The sequence below is a fragment of the Peromyscus leucopus genome, chromosome 2 (genome assembly GCF_004664715.2).
Source record: "Peromyscus leucopus breed LL Stock chromosome 2, UCI_PerLeu_2.1, whole genome shotgun sequence".
Lineage (NCBI taxonomy): Eukaryota > Metazoa > Chordata > Mammalia > Rodentia > Cricetidae > Peromyscus > Peromyscus leucopus.
The window spans coordinates 54,760,171-54,777,064 of NC_051064.1; positions in this window are offsets into that span (position 1 = coordinate 54,760,171).

Sequence of the window (16,894 nt, forward strand, 5' to 3'; positions counted from 1 at the left end):
GCCTTGCCTTCCATAGAAAGTTCAAGGTCATCCTGAGCTATATGAGATCCTTCCTGTCTCCAAAATACAAACATAAATAAATAAATAAACACAATATATTCGTTAATCTTATCAAGAAGGCCGGGGGTTGGGAGGGGGAGCCTCAGAAGTAAAATGCCCTCACCCATAGATACAGGGCTAGTTGTGAGTAGTGTGCATGCAATCTGGACTCAGGAGTGCATCAAGACCTTGCTCTTTCCACTAGAGTCATTGCTACCATCTGATTCTGAGGAAAGCTAACTGCATTTAGTGACCTGAACAGAGGAAACTGGAAATAAGCAACTGGCTTCACTTCTGAACAGCAAGGTAACTCTAAAATGGATTCGCTGTCTATTCAAGGGTTGGACAGTCAGGAAGAGGGGAAGCGCTCCTACACAGTGAATTAGCTTTGATTAGTAGACCCTCTGGAGCATTCTCCACAGTAGATGCTAGAGTGGCCTGGGAAGACCCACCTCCAAATCCTCTCCAACAAGCTATGAATTTCAAGGCTCTCCAAGTCTAGTCATACAAGCTGTCCTGCCCATGTATTAAGTATAGGTATTAACAGTCCGTGAATGGTACAGCCAGGCCACCCTGTGAGCTCGTAGCCTTTCAGCTGAGCCCTTTGACCTTGAGGGGAGGCCAGACGACACGCCTTCTTTGGGTCAAAGCAGCACTTGGACAGGATCTTGAGTATTCAGGAGGACGCAGGTAGCCGGTTCACCCCCTGCGGTTCAGTTTGACTTAGCCTTTGGATTACAGACGGACCTGGTAGAGCAGTCGCCTCTCAGCCGCGGGGGCCCCCTACTACCCCGGCATACGACAGAGGCGCCCCAAAGGGGTCTCCAGCCTCTGACTTCCCGTTTGGAGACTGCTGCCCGGGAGCCCGAGGCCGAAGGCGACACACAGCTGGCCCATAACAAAGAGCCAGGGTCCAGGGCGCGCTGCCGCCCCCCGGGAGGTTTTGGAAACTCTGAGAGGCCGGGGCGGGGCTTCGGGGCGCCGCAGCCAATCAGCAGAGGTCCAAGGGGCTGGGGGCGGGGTTTGGTGCCAGCGGCTGCGGCGGCCAGGCTGGGTCCGAGCATCCCGCGGCTTCGGACCCGCCCGGCCCGGACATGGCGAGCGTCCGGGCCTCCCCGCGAAGCGCGCTGCTGCTTCTCCTGGCCGCGGCGGGGGTCGCGGAGGTGACGGGGGGCCTGGCCCCGGGCAGCGCGGGTGAGTAGCCCCGGGAGCCACGGTCGGGGCGGTCCCGAGCGAGCGCCACAGCGCTCCAAGATGGCGCGGGGCCGGGGGCGGGGTGCGAGCGCCCCCAGACCCGCGGGCGGGGTGGACCCTCGCGTGTCTGGAGCGCCGTGGGGGGCGGGACCCGGACCCCGCTCCCCTCCCTCGCCTTCTCCACGCTGAAGATCTTCCGAACCCGAGGGGTGGTGTCTTGGGTTCGAGGCCTTGCTCTGACACCTCCCGGACAGGGGCCCCTTGCCCTGCCCGACCCTGGTGCCTGGCGGGGGGTCCCTGTCAGAAAGCAGGGAGGCGCCTGGCCTCCGGAGAGTCCCGCCGGGCGGACGGGATTCGTAGGTGCCGCCCTCTTACCGCTGCCCAGCCAGTTGTTGTCACTTAATGTGACTGACTGGCTTGGCCTGAGTGGCGGTGAGTTCCACAAGTGTGGGTGCACTGTCCGTCTGATCCCGGGCTGGTGGGACGGGGGTGACTACAAACCGCTAAATCACCCCGGGGCCGGCCGGCCCGCTGCAGGAGAGGTGTGTTCTTGGACTTTCTTGGATCAGTTACCTCCGAGATGGAGAGGAAACTCGACCGCTTAGGATTGTCCCGCACTTGCTCGGCTTTTGGACTCGACGCTAACTTGTGCTTCCCGGGAGACCTCAGGCTTCGAGAGGTGGCATAAGACGGGAGCTCGAAGTAGTTCCAGTTCAGGCAACATATCCGAGAGAGGTGCGGAGGGGCCGCGTGTGCACAGAGGAGGGGTGACTTTCACCTAGGAGATGAGCAAGACTAAGTGTCTACCTATACCAGCCATCAGAAGATGACTGGGGTTTGTATGACGGAGGTAATGGAGGAGTGTGTTCCTACAGGATGAGGCACCTAGGGAAAAACAGACTCAGTCTCAACAAGGTTTTTAAGAAAATCTGTAATATTAAAATTAAGGGTTTTTTTTTTTAAGGCAGGCATTTGAAGAAGGGAGGTATTTTGTCAGGATTAGTTAACTAGTTGAGTTCTAGTTTATATTTAGCTATACACTAATAAGGAAACTAATAGAAAAGGAAAGAAAGAATAATATGAATTCCTGACTAATTCACCTTACCTGTCTGTATTCTAGTTAGCCCAAAGATATGCTCTGTAGAATACTGATTGACCTTTCTTATCTCCTGCTATTGTAGAGTAGATCCTTTAGGAAAACTTAAGCAAGTTACTTTGCCTTAACCTTTTATTTTTAATTAATATTCACATTCTTACATATGGTGCCTTCTAGATTGGCGATTCTCAAGCCTGTGGGACACGACAACCCTCTTACAGGGGTCGACTAAGCCCATCAGAAAACACAGATATTTACATTACGATTCATAACGGTAGCACAATTACAGTTATGAAGTAGCAATGAAATAATGTTATGGTTGGGGGTCACCACAACATGAGGAACTGTTGCAACATTAGGAAGGTTGAGAACCTTTCTTTGAGATTTTTGCTGTGAGGATTAACTGACGTAACCATGTATAGCATTTAGCATAGCAGACACCAGAGTGTTAGCTCTTAACTATATTTGGACAAGCCAGGTGTCGTGCTTTACACTGTAATTCCTGGAAGGCTAAGGCAGGAATATCGCCACAAGACCCAGGCCAGCCTGGGTCACAGAGTGATACCCTGTCTCAAATAATAAAAAATAAACAAAAAATGAAAAGCCAGAGAGACAAAAAAAAGAAAAAAGAGGAGAGAGAGAGAGAGAGAGAGAAAGAGAAAGAAAGAAAGAAAGAAAGAAAGAAAGAAAGAAAGAAAGAAAGAAAGAAAGAAAGAAAGAAAGAGAGAAACAATGTGTGAATGTGAATGAAGCACACTGCATTGTAGCCCATCTTAAAAGTTCACAATGTAAGGTCGGAGGAGCTGGGCTGGTGGCGCACGCCTTTAATCCCAGCACTAGGGAGGCAGAACCAGGCGGATCTCTGTGAGTTCCAGGCCAGCCTGGTTTACAAAGTGAGATCCAGGACAGACACACCAAAACTACACAGAGAAACTGTGTGTGGCAGGGGTGGGGGTGGGGTGGGGGTGGGAGGTCCAAGGGGTCCTTTGACAAAGACATGTGTTTGCTGAGGAGTTGGAGAACAGCAGCTGGATGTGAGTTTCTTTGGGGTGATAGAAATTATATAACTGAATATGCTGAAAATAACTGAATTAATACACTTTAAAAGGGTGAACTTCACAAGATGTGATTTATATCTCAAACGGCTGTGGAAAGAGAAAATGTGGTCTATTTAGCTTTATAACCCTTTGGCACACATTGGGCTAGTTGTTACCAGTACCCCTTCCATCAAGACATCTGTGACTTCATACAGTTTGCATTGTTCGATAAAAAAGAGTAATTCCAAGTTTGATTGTACATTGAGACTCGTTCCTCGTACTAAATTCTGGGAAGCATATAGCGCGGGTTTCTTATGTGAAGGGCATTGGATAATATAATGGACAAAAGCTTCCACTGTGGATGTGTAGAGGTCTGAAGCAGAAATTGAGAACACAATTATTAAATTGTGTTTCAGTGAAGGCCTGGTTTGTAGTCCTGTTCATACGGTCTCATTTCCCCTCTCATTATCCAAGATCGTCTCCTCTGGTACAAAGCTTTCCAGGTCACTGACCCCTTCTGCAGTATCTGCCCTGACGATTCTGTTCTTGGGGGTGAAGGTAGCCGAGTGCTGCAGCTTGCTCAATGATTACCTCACTGGAGGATGGGACAAGAACCCATGCTGCAGGCTGTGTCTTATGGCACCTCAGTGGCTCTGTTTCTATTTAAGATGTTTTGTAAGAATACAAAAGAGAAAGATGGGTAACATTAAGGGCCAAGTTTCAAGGAGTTGACATTTGAGGATTATGTAATAGCCTAGAATCCAGAAAAAGAATGTCATGAATTTTAAGTTAGGAAAAAGGAAACGCCCATCTGGAGGAAGTAATAAAAAGCAGATTTTCTTCCCACTGACTATCTTGGCCCATAATGTAGAAGGAGTCAGGGCTAGTGACAGACCAGATGTGACAATTCGTCCTGGTATACTCTTGGAGTTCATCTAGTGACAGACCAGATCCTACAGTCTCTCCTGGTACACCATTGGAGTCACTCTTGAATCCACGGACTTAAGCAGTCTTTCATTATTCCCACTTTCACTGTCGTAGAAGAAAGTGAGAAGAGGTCAAGGAGACGGGTTTATTTATTATACATGTGACTTTTTAAAAGGGCATGATGGATTGAACTGAGGATTGTTTACTCAGGAAACTCTGGGTGGTTCCTGGATGTCAGTCCCTGTGGTAGGCACAGAGCTGATGCCTTCAACTTACGTTCTGTGGGAGGAGAGCTCAGTAATAAGTGGATACGATGATCTCTGGGTACAAGTCTGGTCTGAAGACACTAGCCCTCATGGTAACGGAAGTGTCAGGGAGAGTGTTTCTTTCTGTAGAGTTGACAAGAACAGCCTCTTGGAGAAGATGAAGTTGAGGGTGAAGATGGAAGGCAGTGAAGGGGGCTGGGGTTCAAGAAGAACAGAACCGTAAGACAGAGGGCCCAGAAAGCCTCTGGAGTTGAAGCATAGTGAGCCAGAGTGTAGGGCAGGGCTAGATGGTGCCTAGCTTTGCTGGAACCATCTGATTTTATTCTGTGTGCGAGTAGAAATCAAGAATTTTACATAAGGGAGATACGGCTTGATTTATATTTTATCCGCTGAGCCATCTCTTCAGCCCCATTGGTTTATATTTCAGGTCACTCTTGCTGAGACCTGAAATAAAATAAAATAAAATAAAGCAGTCATTATATACAAAAGAGTAAAAGGGTAGCTAGAAATCCACTACAGTGTTTCAAACAGAAACCAGATATGGGTGGCCCACACTTTTAATCCCAGCCCTAGGGAGGCAGAGGCAGGTGAAGCTCTGTGAGTTCGAGGCCAGCCTGGTCTACACAGTGAGTTCCAGGACAGTCAGGGCTACATAAGGAGACCCTTTCTCAAAAACAAACACAATACAACCAGACCAATAGAACCCCGATATTTCAAACAAGAATCTGGTGATTTGTAAGTATTTGTGGAAGTAGAAAGAAGCCAAGATATATTGTTGATGGATTGATGTGGGAATGATGGAGGGAAGAATTATGGGTACTCGTTGGTTTGGTTTGCTTTTGCTTGTCTTTATCTTAAATGACTTGGTAAAAGTGATACCCCTTTCTAAGGTAGGAAAGATGGGAGAAAGCAGTATTGAGGGAAATTGGCAGATGAGGCAGGAACAGAGTCAAAGGTTTCAGTGAGGGGGTAAGGATGTAGCTCAGTGGTAGAGCATTGAGAATGGACAAAGCCTGAGTTCAGTCCCCAGCACTGGAGAGGGTTGGGGGCCAGAGGAGGGAAAAGAGAAAAGTTCCATCTTTGTATATGTTTAAGACATATTAGGAGTAACTGGCCGCCCCAAGTATTTGTTAGCTCCTAATAGTGCTGGAAACCACAGCCCAAGTTACAAAGTGGTGTGGAAAAATAGAAGTGTTCTCTACTTTTGTGCGGCCTACAGTTTAGCAGGAAATTCAGACTTTTAACATCACCAGAAATCTAAGCATAGTGGCACATACTGGTAATACCAGAACTAAGGAGGTAGAGGGTCAGGGGGGTTTTGAGACCAGTCTGGGCCACCTAATGAGGCCCTATCTTAAAACAAAACACATAAATCCCCAAGAATTGCAGGATGTCTGCATTGCTAGTACATGGTTTAATTGGCACTTAGCGATTTAAATTTCAAGTCTAAAGAATATATATATAAAGAAAAACAGATTTCACCAAGCATGTAGCACATGAGATGTAAATGCTACAAAGCTTGGAGATAACACCAACATTGCCAAGATTCAGGTACTGAAGTATATGCTTGTAATTCCAACACTCAGTGGGCAGGGTGGGAGAGTTGCAGGTTTGAAACCCACCTGAGCATGTAACGAATTCCAGGCCATCCTGGTTCTTTGTGGGAGGAACATGTCTTCACAGCAAGTGGGTGGGGGTGGCCACAACAGACAACTAGAGGTAGGTAGTTCAGTCAGTGAAGTGCCTGTCATGTACACATAAGCACCTGAGTTCAGCTCCCTAGCACTCACATAAAAAGTCGTGCACCAGCATAGGTCTGTAATCCCAGCACTAGGTCCTGGGTGTGTAGAGGAAGTGGATCCCTGGAACTCACTGGTAAGGTCCAGGCTCAGTGAAAGACTGTCTCAAAGAAAAGGAGAGTGACTGAGAAGGACCTCAGACACCAGTCTCTGACCTCTACCAACATGTGCACCCACATGTGTGCACACACACATAAATGATTTTTTAAAAAAGCCGTATGTGATAGCACACACTTGAATACTAGCACTTGGAAGATGAAGGCAGGAAGACCAGGAGTCTAAAAGTCATTCTTTTCCATATGAGCTGGAGGTTAGCATGGGCGATATGTGACCCCGTATCAATAAAATTTTAAATATATGTATGTATATATGATATTGAGAGAGACATTGTAACCAAGAAATATGTCATTGGGAACTAAATTTCATACCATTAGATCCTTGTTTATGATGGGAGCCCTGGAGAATAAGGAAGGGAATTACCCAAGACTACTGAAAACTAGTATCAAGCTGTTTACTGAATTGTGAATGCATCACCGTAATGTGGTACTGAGATGATGAAGTGGGAGAAAATGTCCTGTATTTATTTTACTGTTAAAAGGGAATTCTGGGGCTGAGACGTGGCTCAGAGGTTCAGAACACTTGCTGCACTTCCAGAGGTCCTGAGTTCAATTCCCAGCACCCACATGGTGGCTCACAACCATCTATAGTGGGATCTGATGCCCTCTTCTGCATAAAGTCAACAGAGCACTCATATACATAAAATAAATCTTTGAGAAAAAAATTCTTAAAAACCGTGGGGGGTGGGGGACACGATTCTGTGGGGCTGGAGGAATGGCTCAGTGGTTAGGGGCATTTACAGCTCATGCAGAGCGCCTGAGTTCTATTCTCAGTACCCACATCAGGTAGCTCAAATCCTCCTGTAACTCCAGCTCCAGGAGATCTGACACCCACTTCTTGCCTCTGTAAGCACCCACCTACATATAATATACACACAAAGACATGTACACACATAAATAAGAAATAAAAATAAACCTTTGTGGGGACATGGTTAACAAAGGGCTGGAGAGATGGTTCAGCAGTAAGGGTACTGGCTGCTCTTCCATTCCTAATACCCATGTAGCTGCTCACAATCATCTTAACTCCAGTCCCAGGGGATCTGACGCCTTCTTCTGAGCTACATGGTCACTGCACAAGCAAGGTGCACATACATACATGCTGACAGAACACCCATGCACATTAAATAAATAAAATTTAAAGGGTAATGTAACAGAGCTGTGCTCATTTTTAACTGAGCAGTATACCAGAGGCTTACAGTCTCTGACACCAAAAGAAGCCCTGTGAAAGACTGGAAGAGCCCAGGGCTAAAGGTTCCACTCCTGCCACTTTGATTAACCCGAAAACCAACAGCCACATTAGAGAAGAGAGACTTAGTGTGTGTAGGTCCAGGTGGGATCCGGTAAATGTCCATTTTCCTCACTAAAATGACTAAGGGTTAAGGAAGGAAAAACTAGGAAGAGATTTGGAAATTTTAGAGTCCAACCAGCAGAAGCTAGGCAGCTGATTAAGAGTGACATCACCATGTCTCTACAACCGGAAAAGTGGATGTTGTATTGGTGGTAGAACCACCTGAGGCCCTTGCAGTTTGACAGTGGTGGGTAATCTGTACTACAGAGAAGCCAGCTGTGTCTGGTTATATGTATGTGTGGAGGGATGGAGCAGTGTGACAGGAGGTTAGCAGTACTGAGTGCGTGCTGGGTGGATGAGTAAGCCTTTATGTCTGGCTCTTCCTTGGCTGATAAACTATATAAATAAATGCATATGCATGCATATCTTTATGTCTTTGTCTTGGGGAGACTAGAGGGGCTTTTAATGGTCTTTTAGACAGTCATGCACTGTAGCCCAGGCTTGTCTCCATCTCATAGTGAGCCTCCTAGGTGTGAACAGAAAAGGCCTGCAGCACAGTGCCCAGCTTATGTTTGTTAAGTAAGCGTGGCAGTTTGCATGACTGTATTTATAAGTTCAAGTTATAGTTGTCATTGAAATATTTTTAGTGGTCATCACTCTCTAAGTTGTCTTTTGTTTTGTTATGTTTCTCGAGACAGGGTTTCTCTGTGTAGCTTTGCGTCTTTCCTGGAACTCACTCTGTAGCCCAGGCTGGCCTTGAACTCACAGAGATCCGCCTGCCTCTGCCTTCCGAGTGCTGGGATTAAAGGTGTGCGCCACCACCACCTGGCTTCTAAGTTGTCTTAAAAGTCAAACTTTATTTAAAAGATTTCATATACTAAAAATAAGATTCTATTTTTTAAATTTATCTTTTTATTTATAATTTCAGTATTAGCCCAGATTTTTTTCCTGTCAGTAGTGTAGGATAGATATGAATATATATGTTCTGTTTTAATAATTCTTTAGCATGTACTTATTAGAGGACCTATTTTCTTTTTTTAAATTTTTAATGATTTATTTTTATTTTATGTGCATTGGTGTTTTGCCTGCATGTATGTCTGTATAGGGCTTCAGTCCCCTGGAACTGGAGTTACAGACAGTTGTAAGCTGCCATGTGGGTGCTGCGAATTGAACTCGGGTCCTCTACAAGAACAGCCAATGCTCTTAACCACTGAGCCATCTCTCCAGCCCAGAGGACCTATTTTCTTTAGCACAGAACACAGGAATGGCTTTGCAATGACAAAATTGAATTATAGCTTTGGGAGGCTGCTGTGGAAAAATCCCTTTTAACTTCCAAAAGCCTGTAATTCTAGGGGTCTTTATTTTTAGGTTACGGTGTGTATTTGCTTCCTTAAATGCTAGCTGGCCTTAGCAATTGCATTTTCCGAGTGTAGCTCGAGCATGCGCCTGCGCTCGCCTGCTTCTATAGTTTGCATGCGGTTTCCAGCAGCAGCCAGGCCGTGGTGTTTCAGATTACTGGATAATTCTGCTCCAATAGTCCCAGGCTACACCAATTCCTTCTTAAAACCAGCGAGCATGGCCTTTAGCAGTTCCCTTTTGGTTTTCATTAATTTTATAATCAGAGTCTGAGACTAAAACTGCAAGATGACATCTGTACCTCTTTAATGAGGATAAAACCTAGCTTTTTACTCTCGGGTCAATAACAGGTTTTGTTTTGAACGTTTCTCTCCTTGTCCAGTTCCATTTTATGACAAGGAGCAGAGTTTTCAACGACAACCAATTAGGTGAACAAGTAGGCGGGTTAGAGTCCAGTTATAAAACAGAAGCTTTCTGGAAGGACTTGGTTGTAGAAACATTAATTTTTTTGTCCTCACTCCTCCACCACCCCAGTTAGAGCCGAATGATGACCCAGTTAATCCATTTTAGTTATTCTAGAAAAGATAAAGACCTTTAATTACTACTTTAATTGCAGTTGGATTTTTCATATTCTTAGTGAAGGTATATGAACTGAGTATGGGTATACATTTATTTCTTAAAAAGGATGTAGTGCTAAAGATTATAACAAGTTGTTTTTGTTGTTTAAAAGGAAGAAAACTGTTCTAATATAGTAAGTGCCCCGTTCACAGTCAGTGGGGGCAGTGTGGTGGGCCGCGGCTCCCAGGCCTGTTGTTGGAGGTGGAGGTCTTCCCGGGCGGAAGTGTACCATTAGAGAGGAATGCTCGGTGAGAGGGCAGGGTTATTACTGCAGGACTCAGGCTGCCCTCTTTCATCCTTTTTGTCTGAAGGGCCAGAAAAAACTTTTGGAAAAGCTAGAAGGACTATGCCAGAATGTCAGCGGAGATTGTGGTGGGACAGTTAGAGTAGAACTCCTTTTCCTTTTCATCCTTATTTTCCACATTTTGTGGCTCCTTTTTGTGTATATATATATTTAATTTTAGCTTTGTGCCAACACAAAAACACAGCTGTCACCTCAAAAGGATAAGTGATAGTTTATTCTGGAGCCACACGTAAGTGGCCATGGCCCAGGAACATAGAGTTAGGTTACCCAAATTCCATGTTCCAATGCTGTAACCGTTTGGTGAAGTTTGTATAGTAACAGAACAAAGAAAGTCATAAATCAAGGCCCTTGCAAAGACATTGGTGGGAATGTTAAGTAGTTGGGTTGAAGCAAAGCAGTAACTTCTGGAGACCTCAGGTGCTATATTGTGACGTCCTTAGCCTCTTGGTTGGTGAAAACTAGGATTTTGTTAAGTTAATACGTTCCAGAAAGTCACGGGGTGTTTAGGGGCTAAAGATAGCCCAAGATAAATCGTGGTTAGGCTCTGGACCTGCAGTATTCCGACCTGTCCACCGTCACTGACGTGAACTGTTTGTCAGCATTGCAGAAGGGTCAGGTGAAGGTGCAGGTTCTTTCTGGAAGCTTCTCATTTGGAAGTCACTCCACAATAAATTTGGCTTTCACTATTAAATGTAAAATGTGTGTGTGTGTGGGGGGGTTCTGTATTTCTATTTTAAATAAAACCTCCAGTTGCTATCCCTGTTAATTAGAGTACATTTTATGACTGTTCTAAATAGGCCTTTGCTTCAAGGAACTTTTTTTCAAAAATTCCTCGGCCCCAATCAGACTCCTGTCTGCCTGATTGTTTTCTTTTCGTTAAGTCCGTGTTGATTGGGACCATATGTTACCCTGAGTTATCTTTGCTCAAAATCAGCTGGGTTTGTTGCTCTCGATGACCTTTGTCTTAGAGGGTAGTAGGAAGTGGCAGCTTCTCCAGCACTTCAGAAGAGCACATTAGGTCAGGCGAGGGCCTTCCCCTTCCAGTGGGGCTGCAGACAGAGCCTTTGGAGGGGTGGGGGACGGCTTGCTGTGAGGGGATCTCAGGAATGTTGGGCCTTCCCTGGAGTTAGAGGGCTGAGAAAGGAAAACTAATTAATACAAGGCACTCTTCACCCTTGTAATCAAGACACACTTTTTTCCTTCTAAAACATAGAGGGTGTGTGTGTGTGTGTGTGTGTGTGTGTGTGTGTGTGTGTGTGTATTTAGAGTTTTCTTTCCATTTTAGATTTGCATTTTCCCCCCTTAGTCTCCCTCTGTAACCCAGGCTGGCCTTAACTCCCTTCTGTCCCCTGTGCCAGCCTCCCGAGGCCTGGGGTTGCAGGGCTGCATCATACACCAGCTGTGCTTGAGAATCTCTAAGTCAGACGCTGAGAATTCAGAGCTTTCCCGGAGAGTCGCCATGAGAAAGCCAGCCCCACGGTAGTCGTTCATGAAGACCGATTGTCCAGTGACACCCCAGGCCTGCCACTGCTTCCTGGAGAGACTGTTTCCAGTGCTGAGCTTTAGCAGCCTCTTAAGGGAGATCTAATTTCCTTTTTTTATTCACTTGTTTATTTATTCTTTTTAAAGATTGATTTATTTACTATGTATACAATGTTCTGTCTGCGTGTTTGCCTGCAGGCCAGAAGAGGACATCAGATCTCATTATAGATGGGTATGATCTGCCATATGGTTGCTGGGAATTGAACTCAGGACCTCTGAAAGAACAGTCTGTGCTCTTAACCTCTGAGCCATCTCCCCAGCCCTGTTTATTCATTCTTTTCTCCTCCAATACTAGTCCTATTTTCAATTTAAAAACCAGTTTTATCTCATTTATGTACAAGAATTGTAGATTTTATTTGAATGGAAGATTACGTTGTATATATTACTATATGTGCACACATATCTAGGCTTACATATATTTAAGCCATTGTACCAGAAGTAGTTGTCTAAAATGTGAGTTTAAAAAAGAAGCCTGAGCCAGGTGGTGGCGGTGCACACCTTTAATGCCTAATTGCAGCACTCGGGAGGCAGAGGCATGTGGATCTCTGTGAGTTCGAGGCCAGCCTGGTCTACAGAGTGAGTTCCAGGAAAGGCTCCAAAGCTACACAGAGAAACCCTGCCCCAAAAAAAAAAAAAAAAAAAAACAAAGAAACAAAAAAACGCAAACAAACAAACACACCCCCCCCCCCCAAAAAAAAAAAAGAAGAAGAAGAAGAAGAAGCCTGTGTGAACACAATTTAAAAACCATGTCTACAGCTGGACTGGGCAGTGGTGGCGCACGCCTTTAATCCCAGCACTCTGGAGGCAGAAGCAGGTGGATCTCTGTGAGTTTGAGGCCAGCTGGTCTATAGAGCTACTTCCAGGACAGCCAGAGTTACACAGAGAAACCCTGTCTCAGAAAACAAAAAAACAAGCCAAACAAACAAACACAAGCCGTGTCTCCGTTTGCCTCCATTCTGAATTCTTACAGGGTCAGTTCCAACCTTGACAGTTTCAGCTCAGGCCCACAACACAGCACATCTTAATCCTATTACACCCATGTGTTTCACATAGAAGGTGGATGCTGTCCCCTTCCCTCTTCATTTAGCACTGTCTTTGTTTGTTTGTTTGTTTTTGTTTTTTGAGACAGGGTTTCTCTGTAGCTTTAGAGCCTGTCCTGGAACTCACTAGGTAGTCCAGGCTGGCCTCGAACTCACAGAGATCCGCCTGGCTCTGCCTCCCGAGGGCTGGGATTGAAGGCGTGCGCCACCACCGCCCGGCCATAGCACTGTCTTTAAATCCTTTCCTTGGCTACATTTTATCTTGCTACAGCAGGCACTTAGCAATTGCTTTTCCTAAAAGGCATTGAGCTGGTCACTGACCCACAAGGTGACTTAAAAGCAAGAGTTTAGTTTAAAGTTAAAAGTCTGCATCAGTTTGTCTCTTTACTTTGGCCCAGCCTTCTGTTTGACTCTTTCAAGGAGTACCTGTCTCCCTTCAAGGCTGAAGTCACAGAGATAAGCCATTGTCCTAAACCTGTGGAAACAGCCAAACCTTTCAGGACAGACCACTTCCTCTGCCCCCTGCAGCAGAAGTGATGGTCCTATAGGAACCAGATTGGTCCGCTGGAGCTTGCGACAGTTCTGAAAGTTCTTATGATCCTCTTTGGGAAGAGAAAACGAGGCAACTGTCAGCCAGACCACACCTTGAACCAGGGCTGCTTAATTATAGAAACCTCATGCCCACTGCTTAATTCCTTCTCTGTTTAAGATGAAAGTTCCTATCAGTCCCCTAAAGACAAACTTGGGGTCATTGCCCCCCCCTTTTTGTTTCTCTTTCAAGAATTTATTAGCTCTCTGCTTTTCCTATTACTCATCTCTTTAATTAGTGTGTTAAGATAGGCGGCCAACAGAGCCCGAGTGTTTTGTTCCTAAAACTCTAGTTACGCTGCCACAGGACTGGAATTTCTTTGTTTACTACTGTGGCCCTGTCTTTGAGCACAGTGCCCCCTCTTGAGCCCACATCTCCCATCAGCCACCTCATCTCACTGTGTTCTGCTTGACCTCCAGTTGGGTTTGCTACAGTCCAGCTCTGCCGTAACCACCCAGAGTCTGCACAGACCTGCAGGCTAAAGTCAATGGCCCTGACTAGACTGCTCACTACATAGGCCAGCCTTACTTCAGGTCCTTTGAGTACAGTGGAGCCTTTCTTGGTTCATGGTGACCTTAACTGGGAAACTGAGGACATTGGACAGTCAGTCACCAAAGTCCCCTGAGCCAGTGCCTTTTGAGTGTGGTGTCTCATGCCCAAGAATAAGAAACACTGACAAGGATTAATGGGAGCAAACAGATCTATTAAAAAAAACATACCAAAGAGCCCCCGAGAGTGGGAAGGGCCCTGCCAGAGAGTGCTGACTTGCTGCCCTGCCCAGTGGCCTTCCATGGATTCTGTGGTGGGGACTGAGTGGAGATGGAGGTATTTTCTGTTGGAAGTGATCATTTTTGAGGACATGGGGACTGTGCTATTAGGGTGTCCCACACCCAACCAGAGTTACTTCCTCAGAGGAAGGGGGTCATGTGCTGTACAACTGGCTCTTGGTCCACCCTGAACCCTGTCCTTGCTGCTGAGGGAAGCTAGCTCCTGTCCCACCAGAGTAACTCACTTGAAAAAAAAAAAAAAAAAAAAGACATTGTATTTTTTTATGAGTGAATGCCACGGTTCTGTAGGTGCTATAGAGTGAGGGTGTTGGATCCCTGGAGTTAGAATTATAGGTAGTTTTGAGCCACCTAATATAGTGCTAAGAATTGAACTCCTGTCCTCTAGAAGAGTAGCAAGCACTCTTAACCACTGAGCCATCTAGCCAGCCCCCTCACATACTTTTGATTTGGGTATAGATCTAATGTCCTCATGCCCCAGGGTCAGTAGCTCCCAAGAACAACTCAGAGCTCAGGGAAGCAGTATACTTAAAATTACTCTTTGGAGAGTAGCTCCAAAGTAGGGTACGTACTGGGTGTATGACAGCTGTCTTGTATAGAGTGTATGAACCAGGAGGACCAGCCACATAAAGACTCAGGGTCAGGTCTGTCCTTCTCAGGGAATCAATCTCTCTCTCTCTCTCTCTCTCTTCTCTCTCTCTCTCTCTCTCTCTCTCTCTCTCTCTCTGTGTGTGTGTGTGTGTGTGTGTGTGTGTGTGTGTAGTTTAGTTTTGAAATGGTCTCACTGTATAGCCCTGGCTGGCCTGGAGCTTGCCATGTAGACCAGGCTAACTGTGTATTCAGAGATCTGTATGTCCCTGTTGGGATTAGAGGCATGTGCCACCAGACCCAGCAGGATCAGTGTACATTTACATATATAAAATCTCCCCAACACATTAATGTGGTCAGCTGCCAGGGAAGCTTCACTGAGCTTCTGTGTCAGAATCTTTATCTGGGTTCATTGTGTAGGATTAACTTAATTCTTGGTCAAATGGTTGAATTCAATCTCAGCTCTCCCTTACCACCACCAATGATTAAGAGGTCAAGCTGATGAAGGACTCAAATCCCTAATTCTCCTGTCACAGCCTAGTCTTTCAGGCCTGGCTAGTCCCCATCCTGAGGCATCCAGTTGGATTACTTCATATCATAGCAAAGGCACTCCTACTGTTGAGGAAATTCCAAGGATCTGGCGTCTTCCCTCTCAAGAGCTAGAACAAAAGCCACCCAGATTCTTCATTAGACAACCTAATCCTGGGAAGAGGATGTGTGTAACTTCTTGAGCTAGGCTTTGCCTTTACTGGTCCACACTGATAACAGTATCTTTTAGAATCCTAAATAATGTGATCAATGGGAATTCCACCTCATGTGACAGCAGCATTTGAAACATTTTACTTGGTTTCTTGGTCACTGCTCTGGAAAACAGAACATGTTTCTGCTCCAAAGGTAATAAGAAATAGTTTATTCTGAGCTAAATATGAGCGACCATGGCCCAGGAACTTGTGTTCTGGTTACCCAGATGACACAGTCCACTGTAGAAAGACTCCTGTAGTCAGACAACAGAAGAAAGTAATAAATCAATAGTTTTATAGTTACTAGATAAGTTGGTGGGGACATTAGGTAAGTGGGTTGTAGCAAATTGGGGGTGCGTTTCTAGTCTAAGTTTCAGATGCTATTTGATTACACTCTTAATTTGGGGCTTAGTTAAAGCTGGTTAGTGATCTGCTAAATTAATGCATTCCAGAGATTTGATGTGATAGTCAAAGGATATCATGTCTGGTAGAGAGGTGAGTGGAAGTGGCTCTTAAAGGGGCTAAAGATAGCCCAAGATAACTGGGTTTACCACAGTCGGGAAGTCCTAATCAGGCTGTAGAATATTCAACTCCAAGCGGCTTTCTCCAGGAACCTCTGTTGACAGGTCTTTCTCTTCGCTCCCTTCCCATGTGTTGACTACTCTCCACCATCTCACCCATACAATATAAATAAGCAAGTGAGGAAATGAAAAATTAGCTGAGATGTTCAGTAGGTGGCTTTTTACTTTATTTTTATTTTGTTTTTCTGAGACAGGGTCTCATGTAGCCCAGGCTGGCCTTACACACAGATGTGACCCACCACACCCAACCGGCAGCTGGCTTTCTAAGCAAATTCATTTTCTTTTTCCGCTTTCTATCTGTCTTCTATCTCCGTGGGCACCTGACATTCCTTGTCCTGTGTGTCACTTAGTGGCTGACCTCTCTTCCGCTCTATTTCAGCCATTTCCTGTTCCTTCCTGTATCTCAGGTGTTGCTGTTCATTTAGATCTGCTGCTGTATTGACTTTTCAGTAGAAATTCTGCCTGGACAGCACCATCTCCCTTTATGCTTTATACTCATGACTTGCGCATTTGGATCTTTAGGCTGGGCCTTTCGCCCTACTCCAAACTTTGACTCTGGACTTTACCAGAGTTTCCATCAGAATATCCTGTAAGAACCTCAAATTCAACAAGTCCGAAACAGACTATTTTAAATTCACTATTTTAAAACCACTTTAGCTTTGTGTTATAGTTAATAAAATATTGTCCATTGAGTAATCTTAATAACTGAAAAATATAATATATAAACAAGCTTAGTAGAAAATATATAGAAAGTACACAATAAATAGTAACTACTTTTATTATGTGATAGTCTTTCCTATTAGTTTCTCTAGAGCAAGGACCATGTCTCTACAGCTAGCATCTCAGCTGTAGTAGATATGCATTGAAGACCCAGTTGCAGGGCAGTGGTGGCTCACACCTTTAATCTCAGCACTCGGGAGGCAGAGCCAGGTGGATCTCTGTGAGTTCGAAGCCAGCCTGGTCTACAAAATGAGATCCAGGACAGGCAC